Below are 19,874 nucleotides of genomic sequence, written 5' to 3'. Positions count from 1 at the left end.
CCTTACTTCCCCGTGTCCCTCACGGAAAAAGTGAGGCAGGACCTAGCCTGGTGGCTCGACGACAGGAACCTCTTAAGAGGAGTGCCTCGACGATTGGCTGGTCCTGGCGAGCTGCCGCTCACAGTTGCTGCAGGACAGGGATCGACTTCTCAAGTTTTGTCGCGACCTGGGGATCGTGATAAACTACGAGAAGTCCGATCTCGAACCCAAGCAGAAGATGAAGTACCTGGGTATGCTGATCGATACGGTAGCAGTTCAAGTCCGCCCCGCAGACTTGAGGATCAGCAGATTCAGGGAGGCAGCCGGCCGGTTCCTGTCTCGGCAGGAACAGGCAGCTCAGCAATGGCAAGTCGTGATCGGCCACCTGTCGTCACTCGAGAAGTTAATTCCTCACGGACGTCTTCACCTGCGGTCTCTCCAGTGGAGACTAAGGGAGAGTTGGTCACAGGTAAAGGATCCACCTTACTTCCCCGTGTCCCTCACGGAGAAAGTGAGGCAGGACCTAGCCTGGTGGCTCGACGACAGGAACCTCTTAAGAGGAGTGCCTCGACGATTGGCTGGTCCTGGCGAGCTGCCGCTCACAGTTGCTGCAGGACAGGGATCGACTTCTCAAGTTTTGTCGCGACCTGGGGATCGTGATAAACTACGAGAAGTCCGATCTCGAACCCAAGCAGAAGATGAAGTACCTGGGTATGCTGATCGATACGGTAGCAGTTCAAGTCCGCCCCGCAGACTTGAGGATCAGCAGATTCAGGGAGGTAGCCGGCCGGTTCCTGTCTCGGCAGGAACAGGCAGCTCAGCAATGGCAAGTCGTGATCGGCCACCTGTCGTCACTCGAGAAGTTAATTCCTCACGGACGCTTCAACCTGCGGTCTCTCCAGTGGAGACTAAGGGAGAGTTGGTCACAGGTAAAGGATCCACCTTACTTCCCCGTGTCCCTCACGGAGAAAGTGAGGCAGGACCTAGCCTGGTGGCTCGACGACAGGAACCTCTTAAGAGGATGCCTCTACGCACTCCCCCACCCACCCCCCCCCCCCCCCCCCCCCGGAGATGTTGCTGATGTTTTCAGAACGACAATTCAAGCCAGAGGGATGGGGCGCCACACCTAGGAGGGGAGTTGCTGGCTGCAGGTGTGTGGGACCATCACGACAAGCACCTTCACATCAATGTCCTGGAACTCAAGGCGGCGTTCTACGCTCTCCAAGAATTCCAGGACCGCTTGGTGGGACACTCAGTGGTGTTGATGTGCGACAACACCACAGTAGTGGCATACGTCAACAAGCAGGGGGGGCCTAGTGTCTCTCCCGCTACGCCAGTTGACCGTGCAGGTGCACGAGTGGGCCACGGGTCACTCAATAGAGCTGTCAGCACGCTACATTCCAGGCAAGAGGAATGTAGTAGCAGACAAGCTCAGCCGTCGGGATCAGGTGATAGGAACCGAGTGGTCTCTACATCCAGAAGTGGAGGAAAGGCTCTTCAACCTGTGGGGGCGTCCAGTCATAGACCTGTTCGCCACCCGGCACAACAAAAAACTTCAGGTTTTTTGTTCAGCCGTGCCGGACCCATGGGCAGCTGCAGAGGACGCTCTTCAACACCCCTGGGACAACCTCTTCGTCTACGCCTTTCCTCCCTTTTGTCTGATTCGGAAAGTGATCAGCCGAGCGCTGGTCACTCCCAATCTCAGGATGATCCTGGTGGCTCCCAAACGACCTCAAGCCGTTTGGTATCCGGACCTGCTGGCTCTTCTTGCGGAAGAACCGAGAGAGATGCCCCACTGGCACAACCTTCTAGCCCAGCCACACGTAGAACGGTACCACTCGAGCAGTCCAGTCCCTACAACTTCACGGCTGGCTGTTATCCCCACCATCTCTTGCGAACGAGAGGCTTTTCTCGTAGCACAGCAACAGAGATGGCTGGACACGTCCGAACAGTCCTTCGCAGCTATGTACCAGGGGAAGTGGGCCGTCTTCTGTGGTTGTGTCGTAGACGGGGTCTATCTCCTCTCAGAGACCACTCTTCAGCAGGTAGCGGATTTCCTCGTTTTTCTTCGCCGAGAGAAGCTCCTCTCAGTACCCACAGTCAAAGGATACTGAGGGGACTGGACATCTCGAATTTGTTCGAGATCGCCTTGCTTATGAGGAGCTTCGAAAGGTCTTGCCCACCCAGGGAACTCAGGCCCCCTGAGTGTGATGTGACTCTCGTCCTTAGGAGTTTGACTCGAAGACCATTCGAGCCACTCCGAGAGTCGTCAGACAGGGATCTGACCCTCAAGACCCTCTTCTTGCTGGCCCTGGCATCGGCGAAGAGAGTAGGAGAACTTCATGGTCTTTCCTTCAATGTTAAACATTCCAGGGGATGGGGATCTGTGACGCTCGATTTCGTCCCGAACTTCGTAGCTAAGACTCAGAATCCGTCGATCCCTGACGACAGGTTCGAGTCTTTCACGATCCCCTCCCTAATGGATTTCACCGACAACGATACGGATGAGATGCTGCTTTGTCCTGTGAGGGCGCTACGGCGCTATCTGAAGAGAACTCGACACCTCAGGCCTGAGTGTCGACGCCTCTTCGTTAGCACTGGGGTTACCAAGAAAGAAGTATCCAAGAACACGCTTTCTTTCTGGCTGCGTGAGGTGATCAGGAGAGCGTACGAGGCTGATGGTAGTGATGACATCCATACGCTCCTACCGAGAGCCCACGAAGTCAGAGGTATTGGACCCTCTTTGGCGTTCCGAAAGAACTTCTCCGTGGCGCAGGTCCTGAAGGCAGGTATCTGGGCCAACCAGACTACCTTCACGTCCTTCTACCTTCGGGATATTGCCCACAAGTCCTTGGATACTTTTTCCTTGGGACCTGTGGTGGGGCTGCTCAACACGTTGTGTAAGCTTACCCCAGCACCCGAGCAGGCAGAAACAGCATCGATTCCTGGTGTGACTGTAGGAATGAATGTGTGAATGAGAGTGCGACTGGCTTCTCTTCCCCATCTTTCTCTCCCTCTACCTGTGGGCAGAGGGTCACGGTCGTCACCATGCTGGAAAGGAATTTGATGCAGGTAAGCTACTTGACCGAGCCCCAATCTATCCCTTTAGTTAGGGATAGAAGCAAATATCCTCCACTTCCTCCAACAAGGGGGAGGGAGTGGATGCCTACTCGAGACAAACCCATAACTTTATATTGGCTCTTGTAAAGGAGCAAGTTCTTGCTTGCTGGTACAACGAGATACGCTTGCCTCTCTCTTAGTTTGGCTCAGAGGTCTGACCATTGATCCTGCGGTGCACACCCCGATCAATCGGACAGAGGTTTGGATCCCTCCCTTGCTCTTACGACCAGGGAGGCACTCCAAGGTTGGACGAACACCAGTCTGTTCACCAAAAAGACTCAGATTCCTCCCACCAAGAAGTGAGTCTTCCTATTGTTAAAGGACCAAGGGTTTTTATTACGTATCGGAACAAATGACAATTTGTCGAAAATTGCATTTTTCCTAACTATACAAACCTGAGGTCCTTTACATATAGTCCCACCTCATACCCCCCCTCACTCTGCAACTTTTTGCATGGGCCTAAAGCAAAAGTGGTTCTTCATGCCGCGCGCACGATCGGACAAGCAGTTAACTACCGTTCTCCCCTTGTTCGAAGCTTACGACCGTCCCAGCTGCCGCTAGTTACCTTCCTATTGTTAAAGGACCTCAGGTTTGTATAGTTAGGAAAAATGCAATTTTCGACAAATTGTCATTTTATTATTATTTCATTATTATGGATTCCCGTGAGCTGGAGACGTCCCCATGCCCCCCATCAGCCGCAGAGTTTGCCCTGGTGTGAAGGGCCGTAAGGGTGGGGCCTTCCGCTCTTTTCCAGAGGTTGATCCTCATGAGTTATGTGCTTGGTACCGAGGGCGCGAATGCTCTCGGGGCAAGCCCTGTGTTGTGTGTAATAATTGGTCGGAGGAGCAGTGGGTGCTCTATGAGGGTAAGAGGAAGCGATGTAAGCCTGCCAGGGAGTCTTCAGAGGGTTCTCCGGCAATGCCCTTGGTCACAGACACGTCGTCTTCCTTCCTGCCGCCATCCCAGCTCCCGTGTATGGCTCCTTCCCCTTCGGGAGGGGTTTCTTGTTCCTTCTCTTCGCCCGATCTGTCTTGCGTAGAGAAAGGGGTGAGATACCCCAACATCCAATTGTACTTGGGGTCTTCCGTTTGTTTGGGGTGGGGCTTGTCCCCCCTCCCCCCATGCAAGGGGGAACCCCTCCTACTAACCCGACCTTTGCCTCCTCAGGTGCTTCTGCTGCAGGCGACGACCTCGGCCAGGTATGGTTCTCGCTAGGTCTCCAGGGCGCACCGAGCGTTCGGGGGCTGCTGCATCATCTGGCGAGTGCTGCTCCAGTCACCCATGGACCGGTGACCACCACCACCACCAATGTCTTGACCCCGGGGTATGCCACCCCTCCTCACCTGGTGTACACTCAGCATGTGACTTCGGTGACTCCCTCAGCTTCTGTGCAGGCCCCGATTGCTGGCTTTCCGAGGAGGGGCATGCCTCCTCCACCAGGGTTCGTCGCTCTCGCCCCAGCCCCCGACTTTCAGTGCCCTAAGAGTTCGCCCCTGGATCTTCCACCGGTACCCAGGATGTCGCTGGTTGCTGTCCCGCCTACTGCTGTACCTGATGTTCCTGCCGTACCTGCCACTCCTGCCGTGCCTGGACCAGCCCCTGCCGACGTCGTTCCTGCCCGTGGTGTTGCTGCCCTAGTCGCGTGTCCTTCCGGACAGGTGCAGCCGGGCCGTGTTGCTTTGGTAATAGCCCCGGCTCCGTCCTGGATGGAGGACCTGAGGTCTGTCCTGAGGAAGCTGACGAAGAAGAAGAGGAAGAGGAGGAAGGTGTCGTCGTCGTCTTTTTCGTCGTCGCCTGCTGCCACCTCTTCCCCTTCGACTTCCAAGGCTTCTAAGCCGAGGAAGAAGAAGGCTGCCTCCTCCCCCCTTAAGAAGTCTCCTTCGAAAACTTCTAAGGGCCCGTCTCACTCCGGTGGGAGGGGGGGTTCTCCGCTGGTCCTCCTGCTCTTTCGGGAGCGGGGCCCGTCTCTCCTTCCGCAAGGAAGAAGAAGACAGGGACCAGAGGGGTACCGGCTAACACCGGTACTTCCTCACCTGGTGCTAGGGGTTCTGCCTCTACACCAGGTTCCAGCTCGGCCTCTCGTTCGCGAGAGGTACCGAGTGTACGGTCACCTGTGGGTGACCGTACAGCCAAGGCTCAGGCTTCCGAGTTCGCTCGGCGCCAGGACCGAGGCACGGAGCAGAAGACTGGCGAGAGTCGCTCAGGTGACTCCCACCAGGCCAGCGATCGTTCTCGTAGCGAGCCGCAGGTAACCAGGGCTGACGCCGTGAGGACAGGCACCACTCCCACCGTGACAGTGGAGCCGCTGTTCTCGGTCCAGCTGCTCTCCCCAGGAGAGCCGCATGACCTGCAGCTCAATCGCCTGCAGCCCCCCAAGCACACCGGTTCTACCGGTGAGCAAGGGAGGAGTGTCAGGTCTTCCTCTCCGATCCCTTCAACTTCCTCGGGTTACTCTGGGAAGAGCGACGCGATCCGGAGTGATCGTGAGGAGCGCGCTCCTCACGATCCCACCACGACGCCCTACGAACCAGGCACTGTCTTAGGACCGACCAGGTCGTATGCGCTAGTGGCAGGAGGAGACCAGGAGGGGTCTGTCGCTGTTCCTCCCTCTGAAGGAGGAGGGTCTCGAGAGGCGTTCTTGTTGGAGGGACTGGACGGTCCTACTTCACGAGACGTGGTCACTCGCGAGATCCAGAGGTCGTTTGCAGAGGTTATTGCACTGATTCGTCAGCACAACGACCTCGGGGAAGGATCGCCGCTCCCACCTTCTGAGCCCATGTCCCGGCTCGAGTCGTTCTGGGGTCCTAAGAAGGAACCCAAGACGACGGTGGTTTCTGCCGAGATCAGCTCTGGCAGACTCGGTGCTGGGCCAGGTGTACTTGCTTGTCTCCGGACAGGAGGGTTCGCTGAAGTCCAGCAGGTCTTCCAAGCTACTTCCCCCGCCTCTACTGCGACAGAGGAGATTCTACGTGCCATCGGAGGATCCTATGCCACCCAAACAGGTTAACCCGGAGCTAGCTAGGCTAACTCCGGGGGTGTCTCTGCAGCAGCTCCTGTTGGAGAACTTGTGGTTCTCGCAGCATGAGGCACTTGCACTGGAATCCACCGCCATGACGGCATTCCAGGCAGTCTCCTGGTTAGACCTGTGGTCCCTCACAGTGTCTAAGGTCGCGGCCACCTCAGGAAATATTACTCCCGAAGGGGACCCGGCGTTCGGGAGGCTGTGTCAGTCTGGAGGTAGAGCCATTTCCTACCTAGCCCACCAGACGGCAAACCTGTAGGCCAACCTGGTACTTCGGCGTAGGGACGCAGTCCTCATCCGAGTGACCAGGGCGGCTGGGTGTGAGGCGGCACTGGGTCTTCGCAACGGACCGGTGCGGAGTTCCTCTTCTCTCTTCCCAGGAGAGATGGTGGATGCTGCGGTGGAACGACGACGCACTGATGACAGTGACCACCTAGTACACCAGGCAGTCTCGAAGGCGTCTGGGCAGCCTCGAACGACTATGGCCAAGCCCAAAAGCTTGGTTAGCACTTCTTCTGCGGCCAAGACGATTGCATCGTCGAAGCCCAAAGGAAAGACTCTGCCTTTGACTTCTTCCAGGGACGGGCGTCCTCAGCCCTCCTTCCCTCGAGGGGGAGCGGGGAAGAAGTCGAAGAGAGGTGGGAAACGCTAGGGACGGTGTTCCCCTCACCTGCTGCTGGAAGTGGGGGGCTGCCTGGTGAGCCATTGGGCAACATGGCAGCGCTACGGAGCGGAGACCTGGATAGTAGACGTCCTTCGGGAGGGGTAGCTACTACCCTTCGAGTCTCGGCCACCCCTCACCTCCAACCCGGTCCACCTTCAGACCTACGTACCTGGAACATCAAAGGACGTAGCCCTTCGGCAGGAAGTCCAAGCCATGCTGAGCAAGGGAGCTGTGGAGATTGTCAGGGATCTTTCACCGGGCTTCTACAGCCATCTTTTCCTGGTGGAGAAGTCTTCAGGGGGTTGGCCCCCAGTGATAGATCTCTCTCCCCTGAACCGATTCGTTTGCCAGTCTCGGTTCACGATGGAGACGGCACGTTCCGTGCTCGAGTCCATCAGGGAGAACGACTTCATGCTTTCGGTGGACTTGAAGGACGCGTATTTCCAGATACCCGTCATCAATCCTCCAGGAAGTACCTCCGCTTCATCCTCAACGGGATGGTGTACCAATTCAGGGCATTTTACTTTGGTCTCTCAACCGCCCCACAGGTGTTCATGCGAGTGTTCACTCTGGTGTCTGCTTGGGCCCACTGGGTAGGGATACGTCTTCTGAGGTATCTCGACGACTGGTTGGTCCTGGCGAGCTCGCAGTTGCTACAGGACAGGGATCGACTTCTCGAGTTCTGCCGCAATCTGAGGATCGTGGTGAACTTCGAGAAGTCCAATCTCAAGCCCAAGCAGAGGATGAAGTACCTGGGTATGCTGATCGACATGGTAGCAGGGCGAGTCTTCCCCGCAGACTCGCGGATCAGCAGATTCAGGGAGGCAGCCTACCAGTTCCTGTCTCGGCAGGAACAGTCGGTTCAGCAGTGGCAAGTCGTGATCGGCCACCTGTCGTCACTCGAGAAGTTAGTCCCTCATGGGTGTCTTCACCTGCGGTCTCTTCAGTGGAGACTAAAGGAGAGTTGGTCACAGGCAACAGACCCACCTTACTTCCCAGTGTCCCTCACGAGGAGGTGAGGCAGGACCTAGCCTGGTGGCTGGACGACAGGAACCTCTTAAGAGAGAGGAGTGCCTCTTTGCACTCACCCCCCCCCCCCCCCTCGGGAGATGTTGCTGTTTTCAGACGCGTCAACCGAGGGATGGGGCGCACACTTGGAGGAGTTGCTGGCTGCAGGAGTGTGGGATCGTCACCACAAGCACCTTCACATCAACGTTCTGGAGCTCAAGGCGGTGTTCCTCACTCTCCAAGAGTTCCAGGACCGCTTGATGGGACACTCGATGGTGTTGATGTGCGACAACACCACGGTAGTGGCATACGTCAACAAACAGGGGGGCCTAGTGTCACTCCCGTTACGCCAGTTGACGTTGCAGGTGCACGACTCGGTAGAGCTGTCAGCCCGCTACATTCCAGGCAAGAGGAATGTAGTAGCAGACAAGTTTAGCCGTCGGGATCAGGTGATAGGGACCGAATGGTCTCTACACCCAGATGTGGCGGAAAGGCTCTTCAACCTGTGGGGGCGTCCAGTAGTGGATCTGTTCGCCACCCGGCACAACAGAAAACTTCAGGTTTTCTTCTCAGCTGTGCCGGACCCATGGGCAGCTGCAGAGGACGCTCTTCAACACCCGTGGGACAACCTCTTCGCGTACGCCTTTCCCCCGTTTGGCCTGATTCGCAAGGTGATCAGCCGAGTGCTGGTCACTCTGAATCACCGGATGATCCTGGTGGCTCCCGCCATTTGGTACCCAGACCTGCTGGCTCTGCTTGCAGAAGCACCGAGAGAGATTCCCCATTGGCACAACCTTCTCTTCCAGCCACACGTAGAACGGTACCACAGGACAGTCCAGTCTCTACATCTTCACGGCTGGCTGTTATCCACCATCTCTTGCGAGTGAGAGGCTTTTCTTGCTGAGCAGCAACAGAGATGGCTGGGTACGTCAGACAGTCTTCTGCAGCTGTGTACCAGGGAAAGTGGGCCGTCTTCTGTGGTTGGTGTCGTAGATGGGGTCTATCTCCTCTCAGAGCCACTCTTCAGCAGGTAGCGGATTTCCTCGTATTTCTTCGTCGAGACAAGCTCCTCTCTGTCCCCACAGTCAAAGGATACACAGCCGCTCTGGCCCTAGTCTTGAAACTGAGGGGAGTGGATATCTCGAATTTGTTCGAGATCTCTCTGCTTATGAGGAGCTTTGAGAGGTCTTGCCCACCCAGGGAACTCAGGCCCCCGGGGTGGGACGTGACTCTCGTCCTTAGGAGTCTGACTCGAAGTCCCTTCGAGCCACTCCTAGAGTCGTCAGACAGGGATCTGACCCTTAAGGCCCTCTTCTTGCTGGCCCTGGCATCGGCGAAGAGAGTAGGGGAACTGCATGGTCTTTCCTTCAACGTCAAGCACTCCAGGGGATTGGGATCTGTGACGCTCTATTTCATAGCGAAGACTCAGAATCCTTCGGTCCCTGACGACCGGTTTGAGTCTTTCACAATCCCCTCCCTATTGGACTTCACCGACAATGATGCGGATGAGATGCTGCTTTGTCCTGTGAGGGCGAACTGTCGGTTCTATCTAGAGACTCTGGTCATATAGAGTTTCTCCCTTCAGGAGAAGTATTACTTTCTCCAGATCGTCAATTTCTAGCTAAAAATGAGGACCCACTAGATAGGTGGGCCCTGTGGAAAATTCTCCCACTTCCACAGGACCCATCCTTATGCCCAGTTACTGCCCTAAGAACATACCTAAATAGGACGGCCCTAAGATCTTCAGGCCCTTTATTTATGAGGGAAAAAGGTGGCACTATTTCCTTAAAAGGAATCAGGCAACAAATATTATTTTTATTGTAGTGTCTTACCGAACAATTATAGAGCCGTGATTTCCACGAGCGGCAGGATACTAAATTCAAATTTAGCGCGTCGGCGTCGCCAACACTGGTGGTGATGACGTCATCTCCCTCCACTCGCGGGAGAACCAGGTACAACTGCCCAGGTGAATTCAATTCTTTTCCTGCCGGCGTCCGGTGAACATCGGTGGTCGGTGCGGTTGGATGACTTTGCTTCGCTTTTTTTTTTCTTGTGGAATGATCTTCGGAATTGGTGAAGTACTCTTTTTTGGCGTTGTTGTTATTTTGCTTTTTATTTAGGCGTTGCCATGTCGGATTCCTGATTCTATCCGTTCGGGAAGTTAGGTTTTGCATCTCAGGATGTAAAACTAGATTATCCAAGTTAGAATATGATTCTCACACTAAATGTGTTAAGTGTAGGGGACAGGTTTGTTCAGCAGATCGAACATGTAACGAGTGTAGTGATTGGACTGATTCTCAATGGAAGTTTTTTAGTTCATACTCGGAGAAGAAATTAGCTAAAGACAGAATTAGAAAAAGCAGCGCTTAGGAAAGTAGACTTAGCTCCGCTTCGTCTTGCGATGCTTCTGTTCCTTCGGTTTCTCCTCAAATTGTTATGTCTCCTTTAACTACACCTCCTATTCCTCCTACTAATCCCGCTTCTCCGGCTTCCCGTGTAGTTTCTTCCGACACCATTGCCAGTCTGGAATCGAGGTTAGATCAGAAATTTTCGTACTAGCGAATACGGTTTTTGCAACTTGGTAATTCAGTTAAGACGTTTTTGGAGAAAGCGGCTTCAGGTAAGAGTGTAGTTGAGGGTGCGTCTGTCTGTCCTGACACTCTCCTAGACAAAGGTCACTGTCCAGCTCCCCCGCACCGGGGAGAAGACATACCGGAAGTCCAAGGGAGTCGATCGGTGGGATTTGCCCACAGACAGGCGCCTCTCTTGTTGAGCCTGTTGCGCCTCAACAGGGCTCGGTTAAGCGGTTGGAAAGGTGTTGCGGTCAGACGCCTTTCGAATGATTCAAGCGATTCGTCTCCGGTCGCGCAGCGCTCTTGGCGAGATTCGCCCGTTTCGCGTCCCTTAAAGAGGCGTTCAGGCGCCGATTCTTCGCCTCCTCCAGTCAAGCGGTATAAGGAGCCTGAGAGTAGGGTTGCGCCTCGGCCGTTAGCGGCTTTTGTTCGTCGCCTCAATCTGTGCCTTTTTCGGCTCCATCTACTAGTAGAGATTGTGGTTTTAGCGCTGTAAGCTAGCAGTTCAAGGGTGTTTCTTTAGGCGCTTTTTCGTCTGTTACGCCTGATGCGCCTGTTTCGCCTCGAATTTCGGCGGCTCCGAGCGAGGCGCAAGTAGTTTTTCCGCCTCCTGCTGAACATTTAGGCTCTTCCAAGCCTACGTTAACTGTTTTTGATTCGTCTCTGGCGCCTTTGCGCAAGCAGTTAGAGATGTTAACCAACTGGATGAATGAGTCCAAGGGTGGTTCGAAACCTTCAGATCCGGTTGTAGTTCCGTCTACTTCTTCGGCGGTATCGGAGAATGAAGAAGAAGTAGAGGAGGAGGATTCACATCACCTCTCGTGTTATTCACGTCTCCTTAGATTTCTTCTGGTATCTTATCCAGATTATTTTGAGAAAGCGGCTCCGCGCTCCCCAACTTCGACTTTTTTGATGAGGAGGAAAACTTCAGACCCTCTCCTCCCAAAACAAAACTTGTTCTATCTAAAGCGGTTAGGCATTCGTTGAAAGAGACGGAGAAATGGATGTCTATGAAAAGAGACTTAGGGAAGGCTCTTTTTGCTTACCCTCCCTCTAAGTTTGGTTCGTAAGAGGTATAGGTTTTATGTAACTAGGGGAAGCTCCTTCTCTGGGAGTTTCTGCCTCCTCCCAGGGAGACTTCTCCAGTTTAATCGACTCCTCTAGAAGATCTGCTTTCGCCGCAGCGAAAGTTTTCTTTACAGCGCCTGGAGTTGGACCACGTTGTAAAGAATCAATTTAAACTTTTGGAAGTCTTTAGCTTCCTTGATTGGACTATTGGCGCTTTAGCGGCCAAGATCGAAGACTGTCCTTCTTTTCTCAGGAGTTAGCGGAGGATTGGATTGGTGTTCTGGTCCCTGTGCGGGACAGAAAATCCAGTTAGGGATGGATGTGATGAGTTAGCTTCGCTCATCGCCTTTGGTACCCTTAAGAAAAGGCAACTTTGGTGCTCCTTTGCTTCTAAAAGGGTTACGTCCCAACAGAAGTCTGCTCTCCTTGTTTGGCTCCTTTTGTTGAAAGATAACCTCTTTCCAGGACGATGTAGTGTTGTCAATTTCGTCTGCGCTAGATAAGAAATCTACTTCGGATTTACTGGCACAGTCTACTAAGAGACCTAAAGCTCCTGTGGAGACTGTTCCTTCGGTTTCTCCTCTGGCCCAAGCGCCCCTTTTCGAGAGGGAGAAAACCCAAGCGCTTCTTTCGGCCGAAATCGAATTTGCGACCTCAGTCTAAGGCCTCGGCAAAGGTTAACAAACCTTCCAAATGAAAGCTCGGTTCTTCATGCACCAGTGGGAGCCAGGCTGGCTCTGTTTTGGGAGGAATGGGAAACAGAGGAGCAGAAGCCTGGGTAGTGCAAGTACTCAAGTTCGGCTATCGTATTCCTCTCGTTTCACCTCCCTCGCTCTCACCTGTGCCAATTCCATTCCAGGCATACTCTCCGGGCTCAGACAAATTTCTGGCGCTAGCCGCAGAAGTGGAAGCGCTTGTTCTCAAAGAAGCGATAGAACAGATAGAAGGGGATTTTCCTCCAGGCTTTTACAATCGCCTTTTTGTAGTTCCCAAGTCATCAGGGGGCTGGAGGCCAGTTTTGGATGTGAGCGCCCTGAACTTGCATGTCCAGAAAACAAAATTTCATATGGAGACCACTCGGTCGGTTCTGGAGTCCATCAGACAGGGGGATTGGATGGTCTCTCTGGACATGCAAGACGCTTATTTTCACATTCCGATACATCGCGAATCTCGGAAGTACCTGAGGTTCATGTTCGAAGGCAAGGTGTTTTCAGTTTCGGGCGCTTTGCTTCGGACTAGCGACCGCTCCTCAAGTTTTTCACCAGGGTTCTATCCCCGATAGGAAGCTGGCTACACCATTATTAGGAGTAAGAATCTCCCCTCTATCTGGACGATTGGCTTCTCCGGTCGGAATCAGAGAGTCGGTGCATGAAGGACCTTGGAACAACTCTGGATCTTGCCAGAAAGTTAGGAATTCTGGTCAACAAACAGAAGTCCCAGTTGGTTCCATCTCAGAGCATCCTTTATTTGGGGATGATTCTGAATGCTCAAGTTTTTCGGGCTTTTCTGTCCCCGAAGAGGGTTCAAGGCTGTCTGGAGACAGTTAGGAGTTCTTGGACAAAAAGGTTAGTTCTGCCAATCAGTGGATGAGGCTCCTGGGCAAATTGACGTCAGTGGAGAAATTTGTGACGTTGGGAAGACTGCACATGAGACCTCTGCAGTTTTTCCTGAGAGCCTCTTGGTGCAGGAAGACACAACCAGACTCGATTACCTTTCCTGTAACAGATCAAATAAAAGAGGACCTAAGGTGGTGGCTCTCTCGAGCAAGGTTGGAAGAAGGGTTAGATTTACGACCCATCCTCCCGAACCTACAGTTCTTTTCCGACGCATCGAACACAGGTTGGGGAGCCAACTACTGGGAAATCAACGGACTTCAGGAGCTTGGTCGGAGAAGGAGAAGAAGTTCCACATAAATGTAAAGGAACTGTTAGCAATTTTCTTGGGGCTCAGACAGTTTCGGAGCTTAGTAGAAGGTCGAGTAGTGGCAGTGCATTCCGACAACTCCACGGCTCTCTCGTACGTGCGGAAACAGGGGGGGACTCAGTCTTTCTCTCTGTACGAAGTAGCCAAGGATCTCCTCCTGTGGTCAAACGAAGCGAAGGTTCAGCTAGTCCCGAGATTTGTTCCGGGAAAGATGAACGTCCTGGCGGACGAGTTAAGTCGTCAACAGCAAGTGTTACCTCTGGAGTGGACTTTGGACAACAAGATTTGTCAGAAACTTTGGCGCCTTTGGGGACGACCGTCAATAGACCTGTTCGCGACATCAAGGAACAACCGTCTTCCTCTCTTTTGTTCGCCAGTCCCAGATCCTCTAGCTTGGTCGGTGGACGCAATGCTGTTGGATTGGTCGGGTCTGGAAGCTTATGCATTCCCTCCGTTCGGTCTAATAAGAGAGGTGCTGAACAAGTTGTTCATGTCGCACAGCAATGTAACACTAACGTTAATCGCTCCCTTTTGGCCCAGGAAAGAGTGGTTCCCGGACCTTCTCCAGTTGTTAGTAGACTTCCCCATTCTTCCTCCAGAGAAGTGGCTTCTCAAACAACCTCACTTCAAGAGGTTCCACCAAAACTTGTCCGCTCTAGCTCTGACAGGGTTCAGACTGTCCGGAATCTTGTCAGAGCGAAAGGATTTTCAAGAAGAGCTGCAGAAGCTATCGCTCGTTGTAGGAGAGAGTCTTCTAACAAACTCTATCAAGGGAAGTGGAGAATCTTCAGAGAGTGGTGTAGAAGTGCTAAAGTCTCTACTTCTGCGACCTCTTTAACAGAAATAGCAGATTTTCTTCTATTTCTTAGGAACTCTAAGAAAACTGGCTCCTTCGACGAGCAGAGGATATAGAGCCATGCTCTCTTCGTTTTTTCGACATCGAGGTTTGGATATTTCCTCCAATTCAGATCTGTCGGACCTCATTAGGTCTTTCGAAACCACTAAGCTCCCGCAAGATACAGTGGCTTGGAACTTAGATGTGGTGCTTAAGTTCCTCATGGGGCCACCGTTTGAGCCTTTGAAGTCGGCTTCACTCAGGAACTTGACTAAGAAGGCACTCTTTCTTATTGCACTAGCTTCTGCTAAGCGTGTCAGCGAATTGCACGCTATAGACAAAAGAGTCGGTTTCTCTCAAGGCAATGCTGTATTTTCGGTATCTTTGACCTTTCTAGCCAAAAATGAGAATCCTTCTAATCCTTGGCCGAGGAGTTTTGTGGTAAGGAACTTATCTGATTTGGTTGGACATGAGGAGGAGGAAAGGCTCTTATGTCCAGTCAGGGCTATTAAGCAGTATCTGTTTGCCACTAAGGGTATTAGAGGACAATCTTCTAAGCTCTGGACCTCGGTTCAAAATCCCTCTCGTCCTCTTTCTAAGAATGCTATATCGTTCTTTATTAGAGAGCTTATCAGGGAAGCTCACTCGCAGTCCGAGAACGACAATCTTTTCCGTTCTGAGGAGTTAAGCTCACGAGGTTAGAGCAGTGGCAACTTCTTTAGCATTCAGAAAGAATTTATCTTTAGCTTCGATTCTTCAGAGCACGTTCTGGAGATCGAATTCGGTTTTTGCGAGTCATTATCTCAAAGAGGAGAGAAAACGGTTTTCGAGAATTGTAAAACGTTAGGTCCGGTGGCGGTTTCTGGCATGGTGTTGGGAGAAACGGCACAGGGGTCGTCACCCTCTATTCTAACTTTTCACCTTGAATAGGTTGTCGAGTTCAAGGGAAGCTGGGGGTACTGAGTACCTGGGATACTCACCAGTCTGTTAGGTCCCAGATTTTACAATGGTTGGGTATATATGTTTTTAAATCTGGTTGTTGGTGACAAATGTTTTGTATGATTGAATTTCTGGTCTTAGCCCAGGGCAAGGGCTAATCTTTGTTGTTACTATCCTCCGTCAGTCAGCCTTGACTCGCTTGAACCTAACGGAAGGATTTCCACTCCTGTAGAGGCTAACTTTGGTCAAATTCCAATTCCTCTACAATAGTAAGAAGAGCACCGACCAGAGGCAGTAACAGTCTGCTCTGTAGCTCTCTTACAAGGTAAGGTACAACAGACACCTTGAGTGTTTACTGGTATTGCAATAAATGTAACCATTTAAAAATACTAGTGGTCCACTGAATCCCACCTTCCCATAAATGTGTAATCAGCTCTATAATTGTTCGGTAAGACACTACAATAAAAATGAAATTTTCATTATTAAAATGAAGTTTATTGTATACTTACCGAACAATTATGATTATACCCACCCTCCTCCCCTTAGGTTGGGGGACGGACGGGCAGAAAGAATTGGATTCACCTGGGCAGTTGTACCTGGTTCTCTCCCCGCGAGTGGAGGGAGATACGTCATCACCACCAGTGTTGGCGACGCCGACGCGCTAAATTTGAATTTAGTATCCTGCCGCTCGTGGAAATCACGGCTCTATAATTGTTCGGTAAGTATACAATAAAACTTCATTTTAATAATGAAAATTTCATATTTCATTAAACAAGCCAACCCAGAGTCCTTCCCTCGAGTACATGACATTAGGGCAGTGGCTACCTCTGTTAACTACTTTCAGCATATGAATTTTGATGATCTGAAAAAGTATACAGGCTGGAAATCTCCGACAGTATTTAAACGCCATTATCTTAAGTCCTTAGAAGCACTTAAATTTCTAGCAGTGGCAGCGGGAAACACAGTTTCCCCTGACACTGCTTAAGAGTAGTAAGTAGTTTCAATCTAGATCTCTCCTTTCTACCTGCCTCACTGACATTCTTGCCGTTGCTCTGCCACCATGTAGCCTTTGTCGTACCTTGGATGCCACATGTTGTACATATTTGTGATGTTTCCTTGTATTTTAATTTTAGGATTAATCACACTTTAATTTAATATTGTATCTAATTTTAAGGTTAATCTTAGTTTACTGTATTTACTCTTAAGTTTTCAGTACCTTTGTTACCTAGTTCGTAACTTTATTTTTAGATTATACCAATTAACCTTAATTGTTTTTTATTTTTCCTACAATATTCTTTTGTACTCCATTGTTCCAAGCTTTTGTGGCCATTTCTCTGGTACTATTTCATGTAGCGACACGGGCTGAGTCCAGAAAAGGGATTTTGACGAAGGAAAAATCTATTTCTGGTCAAGGGCCTGTGTCGCCCAGTGAAATCCCACCCTTCTCTTATACCCCCCCCTTTTTTGGCCCAAGCTTGGGTGCTAACTCCAGGTATGACGTCAGAGGCGCTAGCAGTAACGGTAGCGGGGAGTGGGCCTTAGGTCAGCTCCTCTCTAGTAGAGGGATTTTGAAGGAGGATGAATCTAAATGGTAAAGGACCCCTGGTAGTGGTTTCACTCGCCCCAGAAACCATACCGACACCTTTAAATAAGGTGAGCGAGCCAGAATATTCTGGCTTTTCCTTATTAGCTTTTTTTTCTGGTATGTTAGCAATAATTTACCTTAAAAATGTGTGCTAAAGGGACATTTCACTGGGCGACACGGGCCCTTGTCCAGAAATAGATTTTTCCTTCGTCAAAATCCCTTAAGGCTTATAGTGTCTAAAACAGGTAAGTGATTGTCTTTTTCTATTTATTGCAGAAATTTGGTAAGACTTATTAAATAAACTTTTAGAAGAGGGCATTTACTTCCACATTTGTATATAAGTAACTTACCAAGTAATTATACATAGCTATAGTTTCACTTGCACAGAAGCTAAAATTTTGAAATTTGTGGGTTGCACTATTTTGTTTTGGGTAAGTGACTTGTCCTTCCTACTTTTGAGGAAAGAGAGTAACAACTCTTTGCAAAGAGTTTTTATTTGTATGTGCTGGCATACGATTGTAGACCAGTAGTATGCAGCAGCTTAATTTTTGAAGTTTTATTTCTTTTCCAATTGTTCATTTTGCCCAATGAGTGAAGTATACTCACGTACTAATTGGTAGCCTTTCGGCACATTCAGATAGTTAGGTTTCTTTTATGAGACACTTGTTTTATTGATTTTTCACGATTAGGTGTTGCAGCTTTTTACTAAGGAATTCTACAATTCACATATGCTGTGCACAGATTGTTGGGGGAAGGTGTGGTCAGTAGACTTAAGATGTCAGGAGTGTATGGACTTGTATAATAAAAAATAGAAGAATTTAAAGTCACATTTAAATAAATTGACAAGGGGACAAAAAGAGAAAGGTGACTGCTAGAGCTGAGAATAGTAAGACTTTAGTTAGCCAAGAATCTTTTAAGTATACTGCTAATGTTAGTATTCCTGTTTCTGAGCCTTTAATCGCTGTAACTCCTATTCCCAGTTCTCGGTCTTTTCCACCCTCTCCTTTACCCGGCTCCCAAGCTTCTTAACCTGACCTCATTGCCAGTCTCAAGTTGAAATTTGACAAGATGTGCAAGTTAATGGTGGAGATCATGGTCCAATTAGAGTCTTCAGTGAAAGTCCTATTGGACAATATGAATGCTAATACGTAGTGCTAGTTTAGTGTTGGTGGAGGTGGTGGCTGCTTGTCCCACCGATTTTCCCATGCCAGCCAAATTCATTGTCATAGTCCCCTAAATCTGGGAGAAGTCAAATTGGTAGCCTAAGGGAGGTCAATGGGATCTGCCCACGGGTAGTTGCCCCCTTGGTCACACCTATTGTACGTTCCCAGAATCCCCAAATTTTGGAAATTAAGTGCCGGGTGAGTGAAACTCTTAGCTATATAATCACTGTGTAAGCATAATTAAAATTTTCTCGCCCCAGATTCATACCGACACCCTTTTAGAAAGGGTGAGCGAGTCAGAATATTCTGGCATGTCCAATTTAGTAGTTCTCTGGTATTTTAGCAATAATTTACCTTAGAAATAGCATAGCGCTAAAGGAACGTATTTCACGGAGCGACACGGCTGAGCCCACAAATAGATTTTTCCTACGTCAAAATCCCTTTTTTAGGTTTCCTTTGTGTTTTGAAAGAAGTGTTAGAAGAATTTATATTATTTTTTTTATATTCTGTGATAAAGCCTTGACATTAATATTCAGTGTAGATTTTGAGAACAAATATTCAGATATTTTTTCTGAGACCGAGTTTTCAAGACCAAATAATCCTAGCACCTTTTCTGGCAAAGATATGTAATCATTGCATTGGAGCATCCTCTTTGGTTGCATTTTCATAACTCATTCTCATGCTGTGAGAATATGTATTCATAAAATCATAGTACGTACTATATATGTATGTAATACAGTAGTACAAGTATATAATTAAAAGACTTCTCTTTTAATTGTACTGTAATAGTACTATGAACTTTTTTGTTGAAACATAATTATCGTTCCATTTTTAAATAAAATTTTATTGCATATAACCTTCAGTTTTATACTATTTTACATAAGTTATAGATATTTCTGGAGGAACTTAAAAAGTATACGTAGTGTATTTAAGGTACAAATTGTTTTGAATTGGGTACTATTTTCTTTGGAAATTCTAGGATCACAACAAATATTGAGTAAAGTTATCATTGTAACTTCCTGTGCATTATATTAAAATAAAATGAATAGGAACCAAGCTAAAGCTGCATTCTCTTATAGTCAAGTGTAGTGTTATCAAATGATAAGATTTCAAGTAATCTTTGCTATGCAATGACAGGGTACCTGTACTTCCCGTAATCATTAATGTGAGATGCCATCTTGCAGTGAAAATAACAATGCAGCAGGAAAATATAAAAATTTTATTTGGATAGTCCTAGTACTATTAGTTATTGGCAATTGTTGGAGATCTTTTTGTAAATTAGCAAGCATATGGTTTGGTATTAGTTACTACTACACATTCATAAGTTCAGCTGTCATTTGTGAATTAATAAGGAGGAATAGAATTAGAACTAGTACATGATTTAGTGTTATTGAAAAGTATAGTATCCACATTAGTGGGAAAATGTATTAAAATTCCTTGTCTTTTACTTTCAGGAGAGTAATGGTAACAAAAGCCGTAACCCCTCGGGGAGTCAAGAAGGGGACAGAACCCAAGGAAAGCCAGGTGGAAACTTGGAAAAACTCTCAAAAGAAGAATTAATTTTGAAGTACAGAAATTTGTTAGTTATTGCCCAGAAAGCTAAGGCAGCTAAGGATGGTGAGCATTATGAACTTTCCCCCAGATTTTATTGAACAGTTTCGTGTACAGTGCACCAGAGTTTCAATCAAGTACGTATCTGAATTTAGGAGTTACTTATATAGCATAGTGCAAGGGATCAAGTGAATTTTTATGGCTGAATCGCAGGTTTCATTTTGAGCAAAAATGTTTGGGAATTTTACTTGTAGAGTCTTTCTTGTCTGTATGAATATAAGAAAGTTGTGTAAAGACAGTGTAAGGGCAGTAAAATTGAAAGTGCTTTCGACCTCAGATGGCAAGATGTAATGAGACTAGGTTAATACTATTTTTGTTTTAACATAACTGCTAAAAATTAATCTAGGAAACAATGATAACTGATGATGCCTGTACAAGAGCTGA

At 49.3% G+C, this 19,874-nt stretch overlaps 1 protein-coding gene across 4 annotated transcripts in view; it reads left to right on the top strand.

The window, feature by feature from the left end:
• Window positions 1-19,051: 19,051 nt before the first annotated feature.
• The window catches only part of LOC135221728 (myosin-11-like), a 247,313-nt gene continuing 246,490 nt past the window's right edge, over window positions 19,052-19,874 (top strand). For all 4 annotated transcript variants that reach the window (XM_064259518.1, XM_064259519.1, XM_064259517.1 and 1 more), the window contains exons 1-2: window positions 19,052-19,176; window positions 19,334-19,496. The gene's annotated coding sequence lies outside the window, so the exon portion shown is untranslated. The remainder of the gene's footprint in view (window positions 19,177-19,333; window positions 19,497-19,874) is intronic.

The sequence above is a fragment of the Macrobrachium nipponense genome, chromosome 3, assembly GCF_015104395.2.
Source record: "Macrobrachium nipponense isolate FS-2020 chromosome 3, ASM1510439v2, whole genome shotgun sequence".
Classification (NCBI taxonomy): Eukaryota; Metazoa; Arthropoda; class Malacostraca; order Decapoda; family Palaemonidae; genus Macrobrachium; species Macrobrachium nipponense.
The sequence above is the reverse complement of the archived record's forward strand: the minus strand, read 5'-3'. Positions and strand labels throughout refer to the sequence as shown.